The 22,544-nt window shown below is 40.8% G+C and overlaps 1 pseudogene; it reads right to left on the reverse strand.

Moving 5' to 3' along the window:
- Positions 1-9,256: 9,256 nt before the first annotated feature.
- LOC147423625 (uncharacterized) lies at positions 9,257-10,233 on the reverse strand (annotated as a pseudogene).
- Between the last annotated feature and the right edge of the window lie 12,311 nt (positions 10,234-22,544).

Below are 22,544 nucleotides of genomic sequence, written 5' to 3' on the forward strand. Positions count from 1 at the left end.
AGCCTTGCCTTAACATTCCTTTTTCCTTCTTAGCTTCCCTTCTTTACTCTATCACACTCCGCTACTCCTCCCTCCCCTCTATTTACGCAACTTTATCCTCTCCCCCCTTAACAAACCCCCTAGACCTTGTCCCATCTATTTCATCCCTAAACTTCATAAACCATCCATCGTCTCTCGACCTATTTGTTCCTTTAAAGGCTACCTTTTTGAGAAAGCCTCTATTTGGCTCCATTTTGAGCTCTATCCAATCCTACTTTGCCAAAAGAAACACCTACAAAGATCCCTCACCCTAATCCAAGACTTAGACAAACTCCCCCTACCGCCTAACACCCTCCTTTTTACTTTTGATGTAGAAGCCCTATACCCTAGCATCCCCATCTTGCAAGGCCTCACTGCAATCAAATCTATCATCTCTCACTTTTTTGACTCTCACAAATCCCATTTTGTCCTCTCCCTTGCCTCCCTTATCCTATCCCATCATTAAATCACTTTTAAAGGAAAATTTTGGAAACAAACCAAAGGCACCGCCATGGGCTCAAACGTTTCCGTTGTATATGCTTGTCTCTTCCTCTGTCACTCGGAAACCTCTTGCCCCCTCGTACTCAACCCTAACCTCCTCTATTTCAAGCGTTATGTTGATGATGCTTTTGGATTATGGACGGGATCCCACAATAACCTTACCCATCTCCTAAACTCTTACGGTGAACCTCTTCAATAGCACATTAAAATCTCTAGTACCATCTCCCATACCCATGCCATTATCCTTGACATTGAGTTCTTTAAAGGTACCCGCTTCACCTCGTCTAGCCTCTTGGACTCCCATTGTTTTCAAAAACCTTTGAATGCCTACAACTACATCCCATGGATCTCATGGCACCCTACTCATCAAAAGGTCACCTTCATCATCTCAGAACTCAAAAGATATATTATTCGGGAATCATCCATGAAGGGATACCTCTACCACCATAACCTTTTTTACCTACGCCTTCGGGCTAAGGGCTACCCGGCCAACTTTCTTCTAAAAGTTTTTAACAAAGTTTCTTACCTCAATCGCACCTCACTCCTCCTACCTTTGAACAAAAAAACAAAAAATCCACCCACTGTGTTTAAAATTCTCTTCACACCCACCACTAGAAAAATGCTACCCTCCCAATGTATTAGAAATCCCATTTCTAAAGCTTGCCAACTCAATACCAATCTTTCCCACCTCCCTAGACCTACCATTTGTTGGACCTCCGGACCCAACATTCATAGCCTTTTGGTACATAGCCTACACCCCTCTTGATACAAATCTTTTACCCCACAAGTTTTCTCTTTATGCCTTCCACACCACCCCTACCCCTCCGGCCTTCTCTATTGGGTTCTTATACAATTTTCAGTTCTCTGTTTTCCTTCCACTTTTTTTGTTTATCTTATACAACTCAAAAAATTCCGGAGACACTTAAACCCCCCCCTCCTCTAGTCTTACCTTTGGAATCGTCTTTTTTGCCACCTTCAGGAAGTTCTAACCACTTTAATTTTTGCATCATCTAAAGTAGCCCCTCATTCTCACTACTACCCCACTTTAATTTTTGACATCACCTGAAGTAGCACCTCATTCTCACTACTACCCACTCTCTTATTTCCAAAAAAATTCCAGTCTCAATTTGGTACCCTAGTACCTTGGATTTTGACGTACACTTTAATTTTTTGCATCACCTATCCAAAAAAATTCCACTCACAAATTGGTACCCTAGTACCTGGGATTTTGACCTACACCTTAACTCCTCTTAACTCCTCTCCCTGTACCTCGGTATTTAGTTTTAAATTCCACTCCTCTCCATGTACCCTGGTACTCAGTATTAAACTCCAACCCCCACCTCCGTCTATGTACCCTAGTACTCAGTCTTGAATTCCACTCCTCTCAAAAAATCTTAACCAAGCACCCTTTATAAACCCCTACCCTCTCCCCCCTCCCTTAAAAAAACATTCTACCAGCAACACCACCACTAATGAGCTCTTAAGAGCGAAACGCGTTTGGTGGTACTCACCCCTCTACTCCCCGCTCTATTATTACCAAGCTAATTTTGACATCCATCAATTTTTCTTCAATCCTATGGAGTCGTCTCACACGCTTGAGTTATTTGTTATCTTTTGAAAAAAGCTTACGAAACCACTCTCAAAAACAACCAAACCCAAGAGCAAAGATGGATGACTTATCCATATGCTGAAATAGAAAAACAGAGGTTGGAGATGTGTAGAAAGATGATTGAAACAACTCAATCATTGATAGAGAACCCGCTTGGTAAACCTGCAAGTTGGCATGAAGTACCAGCTCCAACCCCTATCAAACCAACTTTAGAGAAACAAGTACAAACAAAGGAAAGACTCACAAATGCCTCTGAGTCTTGGGAAGAGACTATCATAGTGCCAAATACAACAGATGAGACAAGTGACGGGTGGTTCCAGCCTAAACATTGGTAGAAATGGGTAAGGATTCTAATGGTCTAGATGACCTGTGGAAGCAAATCCATGACGCCAACGAAGCTAATAGGGTGAGTTACCACATGAGTAGCACGAGAAAAGAGAAAAATGAGATCTTACCTCCTATTGAAGAATTTGAGGCAAGATCTCAAATAAACTTTGATATGCATTCACAAGGGGGAGACCATGGATCAATTAGTTCAAGGCACAGCCAACCCGACTCGCTAAAAACTCTACCCTCTTACCTAGGAGAGTATGAAGCCAAGTATGAGGTGAGAGCAATCCCATCTCAAAGACTTTCTTCTAACAGAGTGATGGATTCACAAGGGTTGATTAAGTTATTGTCCACCCCGGTGGCATGCACAATCACATTAGCCGAACTCCTAAGGCTACGACCAAACATGTGGACCAGTGTAGGCAAATTCTTAGAAAAATTTGGAGTGAAAGACCCCCCCTCGAAGCTTCAAGAACGGATCAGAGAATTGGATAGGCCTCAACTAAACACTAGGCCAGTATCTTTAAACAAGGTTGCAGAGTATTGTGAGGGAGAAAATGGAAACACCACGCTACCAGTAGAATTCCAATGAGTAGTTTCCAAAGGTATTATAGACAGTGGAGCAGGAGTCTCTATCGCCACCAAGGAAATCTAGAAAAAATGGGAAAAATCGGCTTTGAGAGCTACCAGAATGAAATTGCAATTGGCAGATGGGTTCATGGAGAAGCCTTTAGGAATCTTAGAAAAAGTAATTGTCACTTCGTGCGGAATCGAGGATGAGCATACATTTGCAATAGTCGATTTTGACAAAAAGAACAATTACGAGATCATCTTGGGACGACCATTCATGAGACAATTAAAGATGGTCTAGGATTGGGGTTACGACCACATATACCTCAGACATGGAGAGACTACAACCAAAATACACCTAAAAGACCATAGTTACAAAGATGTGAACCAGACACCAGTGGAAGAGTTTTATTCGGCTACCTTGGCAGGGTCGGAACTCCCAGCGTGGTTAGGAAAAAAAAAGGAACTCTGGATGTGCGGAGCTTCACATTGTGGGAGCTTAAAAAGAGAGGAATGCGTCTTAGAAAGATCTATTGAGGACAAGGATTATATTTCGGAACCTTTTCGTGAAGATGCCTTGGAACCTCTGGAATGGGAACACATACTAGCAACATTGGATGTTTGTACCATTACAGATAGTCCAACGACAAAATTTTGCGATAAGGATGGCTATGATGTGCTACCCTATTACATGGTAAGCCTTATAGGAGGAGGAGATGAGATTGTAGAACCACCAGAACAAGAAGAGTTTTATAACTCCTTTGAGCATCTGGAGATGAATAACGATGCAGATAATGAGTGTTCGGACAGCTCAAGCAAGCGTGGGGAGAAAACAGCGAATATCAAGTTTTATGATTTTGCCAATCAACACCCTAGACGCCAGGAACGCTATAGGAGAAAACGAGCAGAAAACAAAATGAGAGAGAACCTGATGCCCAAGATAAAAGGTAAAACTCACTATCTAATGCTTGTTAAAGCAAAGGATTGTGTAAAAGACCAAATCTCAGGAAGATTCTCGAAAGTTCGAAGGGAAAGAACGCAAGAGGTAATAAAAGAGGTATGGAAGGCTAAAACAGAAACAAAATCAAACAAATCTCAAAAATCAAAACAAGAAACAACAAAGAGCCAGAGTGGACCAAATTGGAGTGTAAAAAGAAATACCAAGAACTAAAACGGTCTTTATGAGAGGTATGGACTACTGAGGGAGAAAGTGATCGTAAAGAGGAGTCAGAAAAAGGAAACCTTAATGTACCATGACACTATCGAAAATTCACCATCCAGGACAGAAAAATCATAATGACACCACCAGTCAAGGAAAGAATAAACCAGGAATCTTACGATGGACCGGAAAATGCAAAACGGATAGACCTCGCTGAGCCAGTTGAAAAGCTTCAGCCTGTCTATATCGCAACTGATTTAGAGCTTGAAGAAGAAGAACAGCTAACACAACTTCTTAATAAGTATAAAGATGTGTTTGCATGGTCCTACAAAGACCTCAAAGGAGTTGATCCATCGATATGTCAACATACAATTCCTTTGAAATCAGATGCCAAACCTAGCAAACAGTGTCCTTATGCATATAATGACACATTTGCTAAACGAATCAAAGAGGAGATTGAAAAGCTGATGGATGCTGAATTCATCTATGAAATCGAACATACAGATTGTGTGTCACCCATTGTGGTTGTCCCTAAAAAGAACGGAAAGTTGCGAGTGTGTGTGCACCTCAAAAAGGTAAATGCAGCCACCATAAGAGATAATTATCCCTTGCCGATCACAGAACATGTACTTGAGAGGGTGGCCGGGAAACGGGCTTATTCCTTTCTAGATGGGTTTTCAGGGTATAACCAACTGGCAATTGCAATAGAGGATCAACACAAAACAACATTTACTATAGAATGGGGAATCTATGCGTATAGAGTTATGCCTTTCGGCTTAACTAATGTCCCAGCTACCTTTCAAAGGTTAACGACGCACGCGTTCAAAGAATACCTGAGAATATTCTTAGAAATATACATGGATTATCTTTGTGTACACTCTCTTCTACGAGAAGAACATATAGAACATTTACAAAAGGTATTTGAGAAATGCAGAACATATCGAATCTGTCGTAACTCGGAAAAGTGCATTTTTATGGGTAGGCAAGGCCGCATCTTAGGACACATTGTCTCAAGAAATGGCATAACCACTGACCTAGACAAAATCAAAGTCATAGTAGACCTGCCCAGGCCTACTAATGCGAAACAAGTGCAATCCTTCATGGGACACTGCGGATATTATCGAAGATTCATATACATGTATGCAGTCATTGCACAACCTCTATATCGTTTGTTAGTCAGTTTTGACTGGACATTCCAAAAGCTGAAGGAAAACCTTGTATTAGCACCGGTACTTAAGGCACCAGATTGGGAAAAGATATTCCATGTTCACATTGATGCATCTGCATATGCAATCGGGAGCATGCTGGCTCAACCTGGAGACGGAACAATGGATTTCCCAGATTGTTATGCAAGTTGACAGTTAAATAGTACAGAGAAGAACTACACAACCACTGAAAGAGAGGGGTTAGGGATTTATGCTGTAAAGAAATTTCGGCATTATTTGCTCGCAAACAAATTTTTGTTCTTCACAGATCATCAAGCTCTTTTGTATCTGGTAAATAAACCATGCAATACTGGGAGAATTGTACGCTGGTTTATTATATTTCTAGAGTTTGATTTCATAGTGGTAGTCAAAAAGGGTAAAACTCATCTACGGGCGGATCATCTTTCAAGGATGCACAACGGGGAAGCTCTTGAAGGAGTAGATGATGACATACCTGACGCTTATCTTTTTAATATTGAAATGATACCCAAATGGTCTCAGGAAATTGTTAGCATTCTTTCCTTTGGAGGTAGATTTGATATCAGGGAAGACAGATCCAAACAACAAAAAATTCGACAAACAAAAAACTTTCAGTTGATTGCAGGACGGCTGTATCATCTAGGATCAGACCAAATTCTACGATTATGTATAAATCCGGAGGAATTCGAGTGTTATCTTGAAGAAGCACACGTCCAGGATTGTGCATTTCATTGTTCAACAATGAAAGCACACCAGAGGCTGAAACAATTAGGGGTTTATTGGCCAACTATGTATGCTGACACACATGCTTATGTTAACAATTGTACTATATGTAGTGCCAAACGACTAGTGGATGAAGCGACATTGTTTCAGGTAAACATTACACCTGCATGGAGTCAATATATCATAAATTTCTTAACCACAAGGATTTTTATTGAAAACATAACAAAAGCACGGAGAAGGGCTATAGAGCTGAAGGCTCGCGACTATAATTTAATTGGGAACCAACTCTATAAGCTAGGAAAGGACAATAAACTTAGAATCTGTGCAAGTGAAAGTGAATACCTGCTGATTCTAGAACACGCACATGGTGGAATAAGTGGAGGCCATTTTTCAGGCACGATAAGACGACAAAAATTGTCTTAACCGCAGGAATATGGTAGTCTACATTGCATTTGGATGATGACGAGTTTGTAAAGCGTTGTGACGCATGTCAGCGCACCAAGGTGCCGATAAAGAGAGATGAGATGCCACTACGGCCAATGATGGGAGCAAGGGCATTTGCAAAATGGGGCATTTATTTTGTGGGGCCTATTTCACCCCCTGCATATCACACCCATACCCAATATATCATTGTGGCTACGGACTATCTCACAAAATGGGCGGAAGCCAAGGCAACACAAAAAGTAGACGCACGAACCACTGCACAATTTTTGTATGAGAATGTCTTTGTAAGATACGGATTACCAATAGAAATTTTCAGTGATCGAGGAACACATTTTCTTAATGAAGTCATTGAATATCTACTAGAGGAATTCATGGTCATACATAGAAAATCTGCTCCACATCATCCACAGGCAAAAGAACAAGCTGAGGCCACAAATAAAACACTATGCATTGTTCTCACTACAATTGTATCAGAGTCAAGAACAGACTGGGATCAACAGCTATAATCAACACTATGGGCATACAAGGTAGCTTACAAAACATCAATAGGAACGACACCGTACAACATGGTGTTTGGCCTAAACGCTATATTATCCATAGAGTTTTTAATTCCAACTCTACGAGTAGCGAAACGCTTAGAATGGATAGGACATGAGCTCTCTTCTAGAATAAATGATCTTGAAAAGCTAGATGAACTTCGCTTGAGAGCTATAGCTTCAATCTATGCTAAAAAGAGAAGACAAAAAGAGTTTTTTGACAAGCATGTGGGCACGAAAGAGTTCAAAATAGGTGATTATGTACTTGTTTATACCTTGAAACAACATTCTAAGAAAGTTAGCTTTGTCTGCATACCAAGGTAACTCACTTTCAACCAGAAACAGGTTAGGATTGGGTAAGTCATCATCAACTCCCCTCTCTACGTCATCAGTAAGTAATCTAGAAAGATGATCAGCCACCCAACACATGTGACTTGCCTAGTCATACAACTACTTCAAAGTCAAACTCTTGTAAAAGCAACATCCATCGAATCACTCTTCCAGAAATATTTTGTTTATTTAACAGGTATTTTAATGCGGCATGATCCACATAAAATACAAAATGATTTCCCAGTAGATAATTCCAAAATTTATCAACAGAGAAAACCATAGATAGAAATTCTTTTTCAGTCGTAGTGTAATTATGTTCTGGGTAACTTAAGACCCTACTAGCATAATAGATTGGATGGTCAACTTTCTTATCATCAGCCTGACACAACACAACCCCAACTGTTGTATGAGATGCATCAGCATGGATATGAAATTCTTTTGTCTAATCAGGACTCACTAGAATTGGCACTTTTACTAACCGGTCTTTAATGTCTTCAAATGCAACTTGACATTTGTCAGTCCACACATAACCTATATCCTTTTTAAGCAAATTTGTTAGGGGTCCCACAATTGAAGCAAAATTCAAAATGAATCTCCTATAGTAATTTTCATGCCTTAGAAATCCTCGCAGTTGACGAAGGTTATGTGGTACTGGAAAATCTTTGATTTTACTAACCTTACTCTCATCAACCGTAATGCAATCCCAAGAGAAAATATGACCTAATAGTATTCCTTTGGTTAACCCAAAGACACACTTCTCAGGGTTTAAAGAACTGCCCATTTCAATGCTACATTCAAACACTAAGGCCAACTTTTCAGGCATATCCTCTTCAGTTCCTTGCACTGAAAAATCATCTAAGAAAATTTCCATCCACTTTTGTAGGAAATCATGATAAGCTACAATCATAACAAGTTGGAATGTGGCAGGGGAATTACATAGCCCAAATGGCATAACTTGATAAGCAAATGTTCCCCATTCAGTAGTAAAAGTATTTTTTGATTGATCATCTTCATGTATTTGAATTTGATTATAGCCACTGAATCCATCCATAAAGGAATAAAGGGCATACCCGGCAACACGATCTAAAACTTGATTGGTAAAGGGCAAAGTAAAATGATCCTTCTTAGTTTTCCCATTAAGTTTTCTATAATCTACACAAATACGGATTTTCTTATTTTTCTTGGAAACCACTACAATTGGGGAAACCTAATCAGTATAAGCATCCGCATAAATAAATCCCACATCCAAGAGTTTCATTATTTCTGCCTTAACCAATTCATCATAAACATGCTTGGTGCGATGCTGACATTGACAAATAGGTCGAGCCCCAAGTTTTAAATCGATATAGTGATGACATAGCTCAGGCTTGACTCCTCGTAGGTCTTTATGCATCCATGCAAAAGCATGTTGATACTTTGTAAGTACTTCTTTGAAACGCTCCAACACTTCTCCTTTTAATTGACTTCCCAATGTCAAGAATTTTTCTTCTGACACTTCCCACTAAACAGTTAAATTATCTTTTGATAATACAAAGGAAGATTGCGTATGTGGCATAGCCATGATTAGAGGATGTTTGTCCTCCTTATAAACAACATTTTCAAGTAAAGACTCTTCCTTCTTAGTCTCTGTATCACTCACAACAGCCACAGATTGTGTCCCACAATAGGGTATAATCGTAGTTTCATAACTCTTTGTTGACAAGTCCTCAATATTTACCATATAGGTGTCAAGTGTTACTTCAGTCATTAAAGAGCCCTCAGTCTGGAATCTTGGGACGTCAATGATCCCATATTCTTCTGATTGTTCTTCCATATATTCTTGTTTATAATAATCTTCCCATTGATTCAATAATTATTTGCTATGCTTAGCCTCTAAAATAGCTTGCCCATTTTCTTTTTGTAATCGAGCCATTTTTTGTAGCACTTGAGCCATAGCTTCGTCTGCTAACTCACACTCTTTTAATAATCATTCCCAAATAGCATTTACTTCTACTAATGCACTTGACTTTCCTCTAAGCTTATCAATATCCTCTAAATCATCCTCCAGGGTTATATTAAAACATTTTGCCAAACACTCATCTGAGGTGGACAACCATTGTGCGATATCCTTATAAGAATCATAAACCGAAGAATAATGAACTTCATATTCACCCATTCCTAGGTGATGGGCATAATTACCAACACTCTCTGAGGTGGAGATTGTCCCAATGGAATCATCCTCTATTCGCATATGGTAACCATTGTCCAAAAATCAAGAATATTTAGCCGTATCTAATGAGAAGTGTTGTTTAATTGATTTTTCATCCTCTGATTTATCGCCACTATAATTTGTGTTCTCTTCTGTTTTTGACACAGTCGACTTTTTATACTCCCTCAAAAACTCCTTAGAGACAACTCGCAATTCTACTTTTTCATTGCAAGGACCAATAGTGATCACTCCTTTATGCCATCTTTGCACACACCTGGCTTTCACAAGCCAAGGTCTTCCTAACAAAATATTGGGAAAGAGGCCCCATACGAATGTGGTCGGACTATCAAGTAACTCACATGAAACTCAAGTCCTACCACTATAGTCTTGACCCCTTGTGAAATCCCTAAAGGGTTTACATGTCGTTGATTGGCCAAGTGTAGAATAATGTTCGTAGGTTCCTCTTTTTTCAATCCCAACTCTCCCATAGTTTGCTTAGTCATTAAAATGACTGCTAATTCACCATCTAATTGCACTTCCCTCACGCTATGGCTTCCTATTTCTAAGGAAATAGTAGGTGCTTCTAGATCCATAAACATATCTACTACTTGAAATCCTTTTTCTTTGACCGGCTCTGTCATTTTAGAGCTTCTTCTCTTCCCTCTCCTACGTACGAGCTTATGATATAATTGTTTCTTACAAAGAGGAGATATCTCTACTAAAGTGGTCAATTCCAATGATATTTTGCAATCTTTCATAGACCCCATAAATTAAAGGTATCTGGTACAGTCTTTCTGTGAGCTATAGATGTCTATAACCTTTCTGGAAAAGGTGCTATACTTTTTGTAATTTCTTTCTCTTCTTGTAGCTTAAAAGAAATCGGTGATTCATCAGCAGAATGATCCTCAGACGCTTGTTCAAGAAATTTTACAAACTCTTTTATGAAAGAGTCATCAACTTTCTTACTCACATTCAGGACAGTAAACCCTTTATCATGGTCCATCTTTTGAGATCGAGTAACTACCCCAACCATCACAGGCTCCTTAACAAAAGTTACTTTCCTTGCTTTTTGTTTCCGAGGGAATCCATCCTGCAATTGTTCAACCTCTACTAAATTGGAAGAGGTATTAGGACCCTCATCCTCCTTCTGTTTCCCTTTGTCCTTTTGCAATGAAGTTACCCGTTTTGGGCATAAATCTTCATAATGACCCTCCTCGCTACAGATTTGACATAACGATATATAGTCTTGATTTTTACAAGGATTGGGGCAATAAGGAGCTATATGCCCTTCCTGTTGATAGTTATAGCAACCACAGGGCTAGATGGCCCCATATTTGGGTTAGTGTATCGAAAATTATTTCATCGAAATGGAGGTCTATATGGAGAATTTCTCCTCATTTGTCCTTGCAACCTTGGCGTAGGTGGTATCCCCTGTGTGGGAAACCCTTGCCTTTGTTGTTGTAACTGCTGTCGATATGTTTCAGGCAGACCCCTTTGCATAAAATTTTGTGGTGGTGTGTTAGCAACAAGCTAACACGGACACCATTTTTCAGAGTTCTCTTTGTAAACCATTTATTATTTTGATAAATCAGGAATATTGCAACTCCTATTTCTTGGATAAACTTTGTAGTGAACAAGTCGAGGCTACAAGCTTCTAGATTGTATCACAGCTAGTCATCACCCAACTTTGGTAGAACTCTAGATTATTAGTTTTGACCACCCAAAAACCTTGTCTAAGGTATAGAAGCCAATTTTTGTAAGTTTTTTACAAGTTTCTTATAAGTTTTTTGGATAAGAAATACACAGCGTGAGCTAACGGCGCTCACTTCTCTCCTTCTCGTGCTTCTTACTCCCTCTCCGGTTGTCACATTAATATTGCATTTGTTGCATTGCAACTGCAGGTAAGAGCTCTATGCATTGACGTAAGCCATTCACAGTATTTCGTAGCTTTTGGCATCGCCTATCGGCGGCTTAATTTCATCATAACTAGGAATTTACATGTTCAAATAAAAAACTAAGCATAGGCGGGGTATTGGGGCATCATTGCTAAGCATTTAGATGCATTCTGGATCGAAAACAACTAGGTCAAAAATCCACTGTTGTTAATAATCGTGATTTTGGAACTTGACCTAAATTGGGGTTTGAGGCCATAGGCATGTGTGCTTCGGTCTATAAACTTGTCCTAGAAGTTTCATTACATTTGGATATCATTTGGTGTTGTAACGGATGTGATTGATGAGCGATTGGTGATTTCAGTCACTTGAGTGTAGATTGAGTTAGATGCGAGTTGTTAGTTGTTTTCCAAGAGATTGACAACCTCTTGTAGCCTCTATGCACTAGTCGAGTCAGCTTCGTCCCATGGTTTGACAAATTAATTGTGTTTCTCGCTAATACTACAACAAGATAGGATGGTGAGGTTAGACATGCGTCCCACATTTGGCGCTGTTCCCGGGGAACGAAGAGACCTAAACTAGGGAAAAACACGAGCATCTTGTGTAGTTGTCCTTTAACTTCCTCTAGGTTCGCCTAGAGTTCAAAACTCTCTTTTAGAAACCGCATAGCTTAAGATTGTCGTCTTTTGCTGTGTAGAGGTAGCTTGGAAGTAATCGTACTTATCGAGTGCGTTTAGGATTGTAGGATTGTATATTTAGATTAAGATTTGAAAAATGATTGAAAGGCGAGACAAGTCTTAGGCTCTAAAAAAACATAAAAAAAACACAGTAAAACGAGTGTTTGGGGACACTTTTCACACCCCATTGCATGAGAATCTAGGAGTAGGGTAAGTAGGATCCGAGGTGGAATTCAGAACATTGCTCTCTCTAAAAAAATAAAGTGTGAGTTGTTATTGGAAGTTGCAAAATTTCAGGTCTACGACGGCTAGAAATAGCTCGAAAAGACTCGAATCCACTCAATCCAACTGGAAAGTAAGCTTAAGAGTTGTTTGAACCAATTGGTAAGCTCAAAGACACTTCGTAGTAAAATTTTCAAGAGTTGACCAAAACTCAGATTATTTACTCATTCTTGACATTCTAGGCCTATTTAAGTTTTGACTTCATTCATAGGCTTGAAATAGCTCATAAAAAAGACTGTCTTTGAAAAAATTGCAAAAAAGTGCGCATTTCAAGCCTAAAGTTAATAATCACGATTATTAACTTTTTGCTCTAAATTGACCAAGGTTCACACCATTGATTCATTGCATGTGTACAAACAACTTTTGTAAAGGCCCAAGAGATTTGGATCACTAAGTTGGCAAAAAACTGGGTAAAAACTAAACTTCATACTGTCTTTTTGAATCTTGAGTATAAATTGGGAAAAAATTTATCCAACTTGTTGAAATTTGATTCAGAGGCTTATGTTGATGTGATAAACATGTGTACATGCTCAATTGATCACAAATTTATAAAAATTTATCAAAAGTAAATAAACGCGATTATTTACATCTGTCCTATTTTTACCAAGTCAACATAGTACTAGTTTTACCATGTTGTAATAAGCCCACAAACCAAATTTGGTAAGATTTACATCACTGAATTGAAAATTGTGACTAAAAGTGCAAAGTTAGTCTGCAGATAAATAATTGTTGACCATTTGACCAAAAATTGTCCAAACTTGATGAAAATTGGCTAGTGACCTTAACTAAAGGTGCTTAACAGATCTGTGTCAAAGTTGGGACAAAGACTTGCAAAAATATAGCTAGAGCAAATAATTGCGATTATTTATATCTGCTTCAAAACTTGATGATTTTGCAAATTTGAGTATACCACAAGGTCAAGCACATCAAGTAGACCTCACAAATCCATTCTGGTGAAATTTGGATCCCAAAAGTGAGACTTAAGCCAGATTCTTGAAATCAAAGTCTGTGGACACCAAACAGTTGATCACTTGATCAGATTTTGTCCAAACTTGTCCAAGGACTCTAACAAGTTGTATACTTGCCAAAATAATAAAAAAAGTGCAAAAAACTAACAGAAGTAAATAATCGTGATTATAACAGAAGTAAATAATCGTGAATAATCACGATTATTTACTTCTGCTCTCCGGAGACATCAATTTTGACTTTTGAACTTAGATAGTGATAAACCAACATAATATAAAGCCATAGGTCAATTTTGGGTTCAATCGGATCAAAATTGATACATGCACACTCAGTTTTCAGGTTGCAAATCAAACCTTTGATTTTTGCTAAAGTCAAATTTTGACTCCCATAGCTCGATTTGAAGTGATACACAGAGACCAATTACGAGAGTAGAAAAAACTCTACTGTCCTTATAGAGAAATATCTAACTTGATCAAGTTTGTACAGGAATCAGGTTGCAGACGAGGAATCAATGGCTTGATGGAAAGGCACAATTGAATCAAGTGGAAATTGATGATAAGTCAATCCAAATGTGAGTACTCTATCCTGGGCTTCGTAAGTCTATATGAACCTTAGATCTGGTCGGGTACTAGGAGATTAGGGCATATTCGGAGAAACCTCTAGTAGAGTTTCCACTGAAGAAAGCGTGAATCAAGGCAATTCCTTGCATACCATTCTTGAAGAAGTCTCAGACACTTTTTCAGATTCAACATCCAAGATGTCTTCTTACTCAACTCACTCAGAAATCGGGACGACAGTGCGCTATAAGCTATCTTTTTACAAGACTAACCGTCATGGAGCCCAGTTTACTTGGACCCTAACGAGGAGTATGCTATTTGCATTCATGACCATGGTATTGAGTTCAAAGAAGAGGTCAGGGCAAACAAACAAGAAAAAATGTACATGGACCGGAATGGAACTCAGTATTTACAGGTCAAAAAAAGAGACGTGATAGACAAATGGGGGTTAGAAGTAAACACCTTTATTTCTGGAGGGACTGCTAAACAAAGAACTTCATGCTATACTCTATAGTAAAAAGCATACAAGCCTAGAAGTGTGTGTGTCTAATGCTATTGACCTGGGAGACAATTGTGAGATTTTCAACGAAGAAGATATCCCTAAGGATAACCAAAGCGAGAAGACAACATCCAAAAACCTAGCACAAGTGGGAACGGCTGCTACGACACCACTCTCAGCCATAGAAGATATGCTAAAAAGGATGGATGACATGATGAACAACATGCAAAAAGAACCTATGAGGGGACCAGGACAAGGGATACCTCCACATGGACAACCAATTAGGCCACAATAATGGTGTGCAATCGAGGGTAAATGGACCAACCATGAGACCCAGGAGTGCTACTTCAGACCAAAGTATGATGGTAATGTTCAGTACGTGTCCATGAGGCCACAAGGACAACCCATGTACAAATATCAACCTAATATGGCCCAAGGACAACCCATGTACAGATATCAACCTCATATGGCCCAAGCTCAAAGACCACCAATGGGTATGGAAAGACCTCAACCTGTGTTGGGACAACAACTGCTGTATCCAGGACAAATCATGGCTTTTTACTGTCGACTTCGTTGGTATAAACTTTGCCATTTTTGTGAGTCTATCGACCACAACCCAAATAGCATCACTGCCCCGACTAGTATTTGGCAAACCAACGATGAAGTCCATGGCAATACTCTGCCACTTGGCATCTGGGATTTCCAATGGGTGTAGCGGGCCAGCTTTTCTAAGGCGCTCTGTCTTATTGACCTGACACTGAGCGCATTTCTTCACATAGCTCTCTATATAAGATCGCATTCTTGGCCAATAGAAATATCACTTGACCAAAGCCAAAGTTCTCTGGATGCCTAGGGCTAGGAACATCGTGGCATTCTCACAAAATCCTTTGTCGAATCTCATTGATTTCCGGCACGTAGTCCACCTCTAATGGAATATTGTCGTTGTCTCGTCTCTCCAGCACGACTCACTTAGGTCTCCGGACTATCCAAGCCTGTATGCGAGTCATGGCCGACTTCGACCTTGTTCCATATCTTACTTTCAAACGCGACAGGATGTCCATCCTGGTGTAATGCCACCAATAGCATAATCACTAGCATCCGTCTCAACCACAAACGGTTTGCTAGGATCCACAATGTGTAATATTGCCGCAGTAGTCACCAAGCGCTTTAGTGTCTGAAAGCTCTCGTCGAGACGCTCATTCCAGACAACAGGGGGATTATCTTTATGATGAGGACCCAAAGCCTTCGGCCCTTTCACCCCTCCTTTTAAAAATTGCGTAAGCGAACCAGCAACTTTAGAGTAATCCTTGATAAACCTGCGAAAGAATCCAGTAACGCCTAAAAAGGACTTTACTTGGCGTACATTCTTCAGAATGGGCCAATTTTGCACTTTATCCAATTTTTTAGGTTTGACGCGAATTCCATCCCGAGTAATGATGTGACCCAAGTACAGAAGCTCTTTCTTAAAGAATTCACACTTAGAAGCCTTAGCATAAAGCTTCTCAGTTCTCAATACTTCGAGGACGGTGCATATATGCACTAGGTGCTCAGGCAAACTTCGGTTGTAGATCAAGATATCATCGAGAAATACAACAACGAAGTTGCCTAAAACTGGTCTCATCAGATCATTCATCGTCTGTTGGAATGTAGTTGGAGCATTGGTCAAACCAAAAGGCAAGACCAAAAACTCGTAGTGACCATAACGCGTATGGAAGGATGTCTTAGGAATATCTTCAAGTTGGATCTGTATCTGATGATAGCCTGATCGAAGGTCTATCTTCGTAAAATACAACGCTCCATGGAGCCGATCTATCAGATCGTCCATGTGCGAGAGCGGATACTTGTTCTTGACAGTGAGTTTATTCAATCCCTTGCAATCTACGTAGAAGCACATAGTGTTATCCTTGTTCTTGATAGTGAGTTTATTCAATCCCTTGCAATCTACGTAGAAGCACATAGTGTTATCCTTCTTTCGAGAAAGTAACACTGGCGCTCCCCATGGGGATTTACTAGGCCGAACAAAACCCATGTCAAGATAATCTTTCAGCTGCTGTCGGTGACTCGCATCCTCCTCGGTTTTACTAAACCGATAGGGTTGCTTTGAGAAGGGATGACTACCAGCCACCAACTCAATGCCATGATCTACTCCTCACGAAGGGGGCAAGCCAAGAGGTAGATCATCAGGAAAAACATCCTCGAAATCAGTCATGATTTCTCGTAAGGTTGGATTCGTTGGAATCCCCAAGTTCAACAGAAGAACATGAAACATATTTACGAAATTCAGTGACAGAGGTACCAAGCACTAACGAATCAAACCAAGAAGATGGTACACATTGATAAAAGTCAACATCAGAAGACTTTATGTCTTTATACATTTCCAAACCAGTAACAACTGGTATTGAAAAACCATTATTTATAGACTTCTGATTACAAAGCGACACAGATACACGAGGCATGTTCTGCTTAACAAAAACAAGAGAGTGATGTACATAGTCGATATATAATGAGTCTTGTTTATCATAAAACCATGGAATTCCTAAAATAACATCTGCTCTGTCTAGGCGCATGATGTGGAAATCCAGGTTCTCTTTGTAATCAATCCGCTCGAGCGACAACCATACATCCGTATCCACGCCACGAGCCATCTTCACGCGATACTCATGGTCAGTGTCCCGCGTCCGTAGGCTCAGTTTCTGCACCAATTTTGTATCCACAAAATTGTGTGAGCTTCCATTATCAAGGAGTACGGTCATGTCGTGACCATTGATTTTCCTGGGAAAACGGAGAAGATTGTGCTTACCAAACACTTTGGTGCTAAAAGTACAATTTTTGGATGAATTGTGCGCTAAATGATGGATTTCAACTTGAACAACATCTAAGTTACCTGAGATCTTGTGAATCTGAACCAAAGGACGGCCTTGCGGTTTCTACGTCTTCTTCTTCTTCTTGGGGCAATCCTTGATTTGGTGACCCGTCTGGCCACATCCAAAGCAAGCCCCCTTCTTCACTACATCAGCAAACTGAAGCATTTCTGGCTTTCTTCTTCTCCTGAGAAGATCTCGGCGGTGATTTGGACTTATGCTGGAATTGGGGTCGCTTCCTCAAAGCACCCTCACCGGATTCATGGTCTGCAGTTCTTTTCTTCTCATAATTCGCTCCATTTATCAAACGGAACGTCCTGGCCTTTTCCATTGCATCCTCGACATCAGTCGGGGCTTTATCCTTAATTAAGGCCCAATGGTAATCCTCATACAATCCCAACAGTTACATGTGCACAGCGTGCGTAGAATCTACCTTGCAGAAGGTGAGTGCCTCTTTGAAAGCTATCGTATATTTATCAAAAGACAGAGTTTTCATCGAAAGACTCTGCAGTTTGGCATAGGCTTATAAAGGGTCCATTTTGGCAAAATCCCTCTTGAATTTCACACAAAATTCAGCCCACGTCCTACGCTTCTCTGTCATGTCGAGCTAGCAGGTAAGCACCTTACTGCGTAGATAGAGAGGAATTGTCTGAATCCTCCATTCATCATGCTCCCCATGGAGGTCAAAGTATGTGGTCCAGTGGTGTAGCCAATTATTTACGGCCAGTTCCGTACACTCCTTCTCTTCCCCTAAGAAATTTGTAGTTTTGTACGGAATTGTGGCAGTTGGACCACCTTGCGAACGCCCAAAAGCAGCAATCTGCATCTGCAATTGCTAGAGATAGGTTTCCCCCTCGGAAATACGTGCAGTCATTGACCGAGCCATATTTTCTAGAGTAGAAAGTCGGGAGCTGAGCCCCTGTATGACCCCTTCGAGAGAGGCCAAGCGAAGGTTCGTCTGAACATTCGCGTTTTCCTGAGCTGTAACACGCTGGTCGAAACTCTTGAAAGTACTTGTAATCCATGTGTAGAGAGCATGCGTGAATGGAATTTGGATGTTACCTGGTGCATCGTCACACTGCACATCTGAGTTGGAGGAGTCCATGGCGAAGTGCATGGAAAACTGGAAGTTTCACGCGAAACCGAGCCTTTTCTGCACTTTTCGATCGCAAAAAAGTGAAGTTTGAAGAGCTCTACGCATTGGCGTGAGCGTCTGAAGGCGAGCAAGTGATAGCGGGAGCGCAGGAGTACGAGCAGGTGAGAGAGAGTAGGCTTTCGAGAGGAACACGAGAGCCAAAATTGAGTTTTTTGTAAGCTCTGCAGGTTTCTGTAAGTGAGTTTTTAATAAATCACTTGTTTCATACCAATAATTTTAGAAAAACAAAATGTCCTGGCCACTTTAAAATAATTAAAGTGGTCACTTGATTTAAATAAACCAAGCCGGAGTGCTAGCGTTAAGAAAAAACTCCAGCACTGTCTAAAAAAATCGAGCGCTCACGATGCCGTATGGATGCCGTGTGGAAAAGAAGGGGATGCCTCCTCGCGTGTGCCCACCTGTGGTCGACACACAAATGGAACCCAGAATTCAGCTTGGTCGGAGATCTGGTGCAATGGGTTTGCACAAGAGGGGAGTTACTCCGCTCCTTTGTCAATAGATGCCTAGATTTTTTGAATACTAGAGTCACTGATGTCTCTTTGAGCTTCAGGGATATTGAGAGCTGACAGTATTCTGCTGGATGACTTTATGAAATGTAATTCCTGAATATGAAACTGATTTGTTCTTGACTTGTTTTTAAGTGAAGGAACTAATAGACGAAACGACTACAGCATTTTGGTCTAAATGATCTCCATTAGACATGGTTGCAATAGGCGCTAGTCAATCAGGCATCAATGAGTTTCAATCTAGATGCGATTGCTAGCTACATTGCCGATAAATCATGGTCTAAGATACGAATGAATGTTGAATGTCATGTGATCTCCTGTGATGTCTAGTGATGTCCTGTGATGTCGTGTGATGCGACTATCGATTGGTACATGTGCTAGATGTGCGTTCCTAGTACGTAGGTACTAATAGTCAGTGTCTGCTAAGATGGTCTATGGATTCTGTCTGTTTTGCAGGCATTATCCAGGGCAATTACAATGCTTTCAAGAGGGGGTATGTCACGAAGTGATGACATGGCTGCCAAAAACCCTAATTCTGCTGAAAACCTAACTCTAAAACCAGAAACCCTAATTTTGCTGCCTAAAATCAAAAACCCTAATTCTGCTGAAAACCTAACTCTAAAACCAGAAACCCTAATTCTACCCTAACCCTGATTTGCTGAAAGGCGGGTTGACACGTGGCCTACTGTACGAACATCAACTGATTTACGAAAAGCTAGGCAGCTTTTTGGCGTTGCTTTTTCTATGCAAATTGCTCAAAAAGGGAGAGAGAACCCGCTTTGCTTTATTTTAGCAAGAGACTCTGCTTTATTTATTAAAAGAAAGAGAGAGGAAGAACTTTTGCTTTATTTTCAAAGCTTTTGATTTCAGCTTTTGGGGCTCTTCTTTTAGCAACCCTTGTAACATTAAATATGTGAGCAAGCCTGTCACAACTCAGAGTACAGAGTTTGAGTGTGAGCGCTTGCCCGCACTCTTGTACTTTGAACTCAGATTAATACAAAAAGAAATACCAAAAGGGGCGCCAGTCTTTGGCGCGAATATCTCTAGGCATGGAACTCCGCCGAGCCAGTGTCGAATAAATTGTGAACTTTGAACTGTTTTGAAGTGGTTATTTGGTGCTGTCGTGGTAGATTCTTTACTTTGGAGTGTCCAAGTCTGTTACAGTGCCCATTGCCCAGTGCCAGGTGGTGTACTATGTAGCATCCTACGTAGCAGGCTATCTGAAAGACTGACGTGTGGAATTTTGGGTAGTCTGATCAGTACTTATTTCGTACTTACAGTACCCATGTGCGTCCGACGTGTGATTGATGTGTGGAAAAACTATGATTGCATCTAGACCATTGTACCAGATTTGTGCAATCTCAAGCATATACCTCTCGCGCCATGGAGAGGGGGCCTCTTGGAGGGGGGGTTTGGAAACCATCTAGTGTTGTATTCTCCCTTCTCTCTCTCTCTCTCTCTCTCTCTCTCTCTCTCTCTCTCATTCTCAATACTTTCATTCACAATAGCATTCACTTTGTTTGTGGTCATTGCACTTGCACTCTTTTCTCTAAGAAGAATGGAAGGCTCTCCCTTCCTTAAGTAAACAGAACCCCTTGAGTAAAGTTGGGAGCACTCATGCTGAGCACTATCAACATTCACTTCCGCTGCACCTTACAAGCAGTATGTATCTACATGGCGTCATTTCCCTAATCATGTAGTGTTTTAGTGTTCCACAACCATGGCCTACCGATGAGCAAGGAAAGTCGCCCTTAACCTGGGGAAGACAAACCACAACAAAACTTAAGCTAAAGGTAAAGTCTTGTACTTGCAGAGGCACCTTATCCACTATGCCTAATGAGTAGACTATCCTTTGGTCGGCTGCGAAGGGAGCGGGTCAGGTAGGCTGCATACCTAATGTGAACTCAAGCATTAGGTTGACGCCAGATCCACCATCCACTATCACTCCTAAGAATTGCTGCCCAAAAATGGACACACTTAGAGGAGGGATTCTATAATCAATGAGGGGAGCAATGGGGTAGTGTTAAGAGTTCAGGCATCTCTCTTGGTTCGTATAGTCGCGGTCCTAGATTCTCCCACGGACAGGTGTTAGGCAGTGAGAGATATTTTGTGGTTGTGCTCGGCCGGTGAGGTAGGTTTCTCATGTTTTCTTACCCATGTGTAGCTGAGGGTTTTGGCTCGGCTCCATAGCCATGTAGGCTCCTTTTTCCATAGAGTACCTCCCCTTGGATTCCACTGCCCTCGTAGAGCCCTAGTAGCTACAAGGCTCTTTCTGCTATTTTCCCTTATTTATGGGATTTATGCAGAGACCTTGGAGGCCCCAAAGAGTGGAGCCCTTTTCGGTATTTCTTTTTTGTTATTAAACTTGGGAGAAAACCTTCAAACTCTTACAAGATATCCAGCTCTTACTTGGCTGAAAATGGCCTACTCTAGCCCGATTTTGGCAGCATAATGGCAACACGAGGCTCCCGTGCAAAAGGTGAGTTTCTTGGCGCATTCCAGTACTTTTCCAAATCTTCGAGAATCTATAGCATGCTGATCTATTTGTTTTTCTTCCCTTAAAATGCACAAGAACACCTGTACAGTGATCCCCTATCTTTCCTGAAGCTCCTTGGGGTATCAGGGGTCAGTTAGGGTCAAAACCCTAAACTTGGAAAAATACACAGCAGTCTTCTGTAATTTATTGTTTCGGGCTCTGTTTTGTGTGCCGATCGCATGCATAGCAAGCCCTCGAGCTCCTCTCTCGCACGTGTAGGGTTACTTGCCCTTTTAATTGGACAAGACTTTTGGCATGAAATCTCTCCGAGTTCACCTGTACCTGTCAGTAGACTGTGACAAACACTATATATATATTTTTTGGTTTCTTTCTTTTGACTTGATATTTAATTTCTTGGACTCTCTTGTTAAATTCACAAATGCCATGGCCAGTGTCAAACAGACGTTGGCTGAGAGTTTCACCCGCAGAAGTCAAGGCCAGACAACCACACGATGGTTGGGCCGATTGGCACTGGAATCCGATGTGGCTAGGCTCAGTTAAAGTCATTTAAGCACCTCTTCAAGACTTTATAAGTTAGTGGGTACTAAAAATTAAACCCAAAGTAGCAAACTGGAAACATGGCAGTAGGAGAGCAACCTACAGGTCAAAACTCACCCTAGAAGGTCTCATCCAAGAGGGGGCGTCCAATTTGAGGCGGGGGTTGATTTTTGAACATTGTGAACGCAATGTGTGTGTGAGTAGTGGGTGTAGGTGATCACAACTTTAATGGAAAGCTTGCCTTCTCCCTTGTCTCATGCAGCGTGATGATTTTCTCTTGTGAATCTCTTTCTCTCCTTTGCACATATGGTAATACCCCTCTAGTTGGGCTTCTTAGATGACCATGTATAGTTTTGGGGGTTTTATGCACGTTTGCGAAGGCAAAAGCCTTATGTACAGGAGGTTTCATGCATACTGCACTGAGAAGCCCCACAGTGGAGAGCATGACACTTCCTACTACACATTCCTTGTCTAGAGGGGGAAAAAATCAAGCATTTCTCATTGTCATGCATGTTGGAAGCT

This window comes from Adiantum capillus-veneris, chromosome 26, assembly GCF_014529385.1.
Source record: "Adiantum capillus-veneris isolate H3 chromosome 26, ASM1452938v2, whole genome shotgun sequence".
Lineage (NCBI taxonomy): Eukaryota > Viridiplantae > Streptophyta > Polypodiopsida > Polypodiales > Pteridaceae > Adiantum > Adiantum capillus-veneris.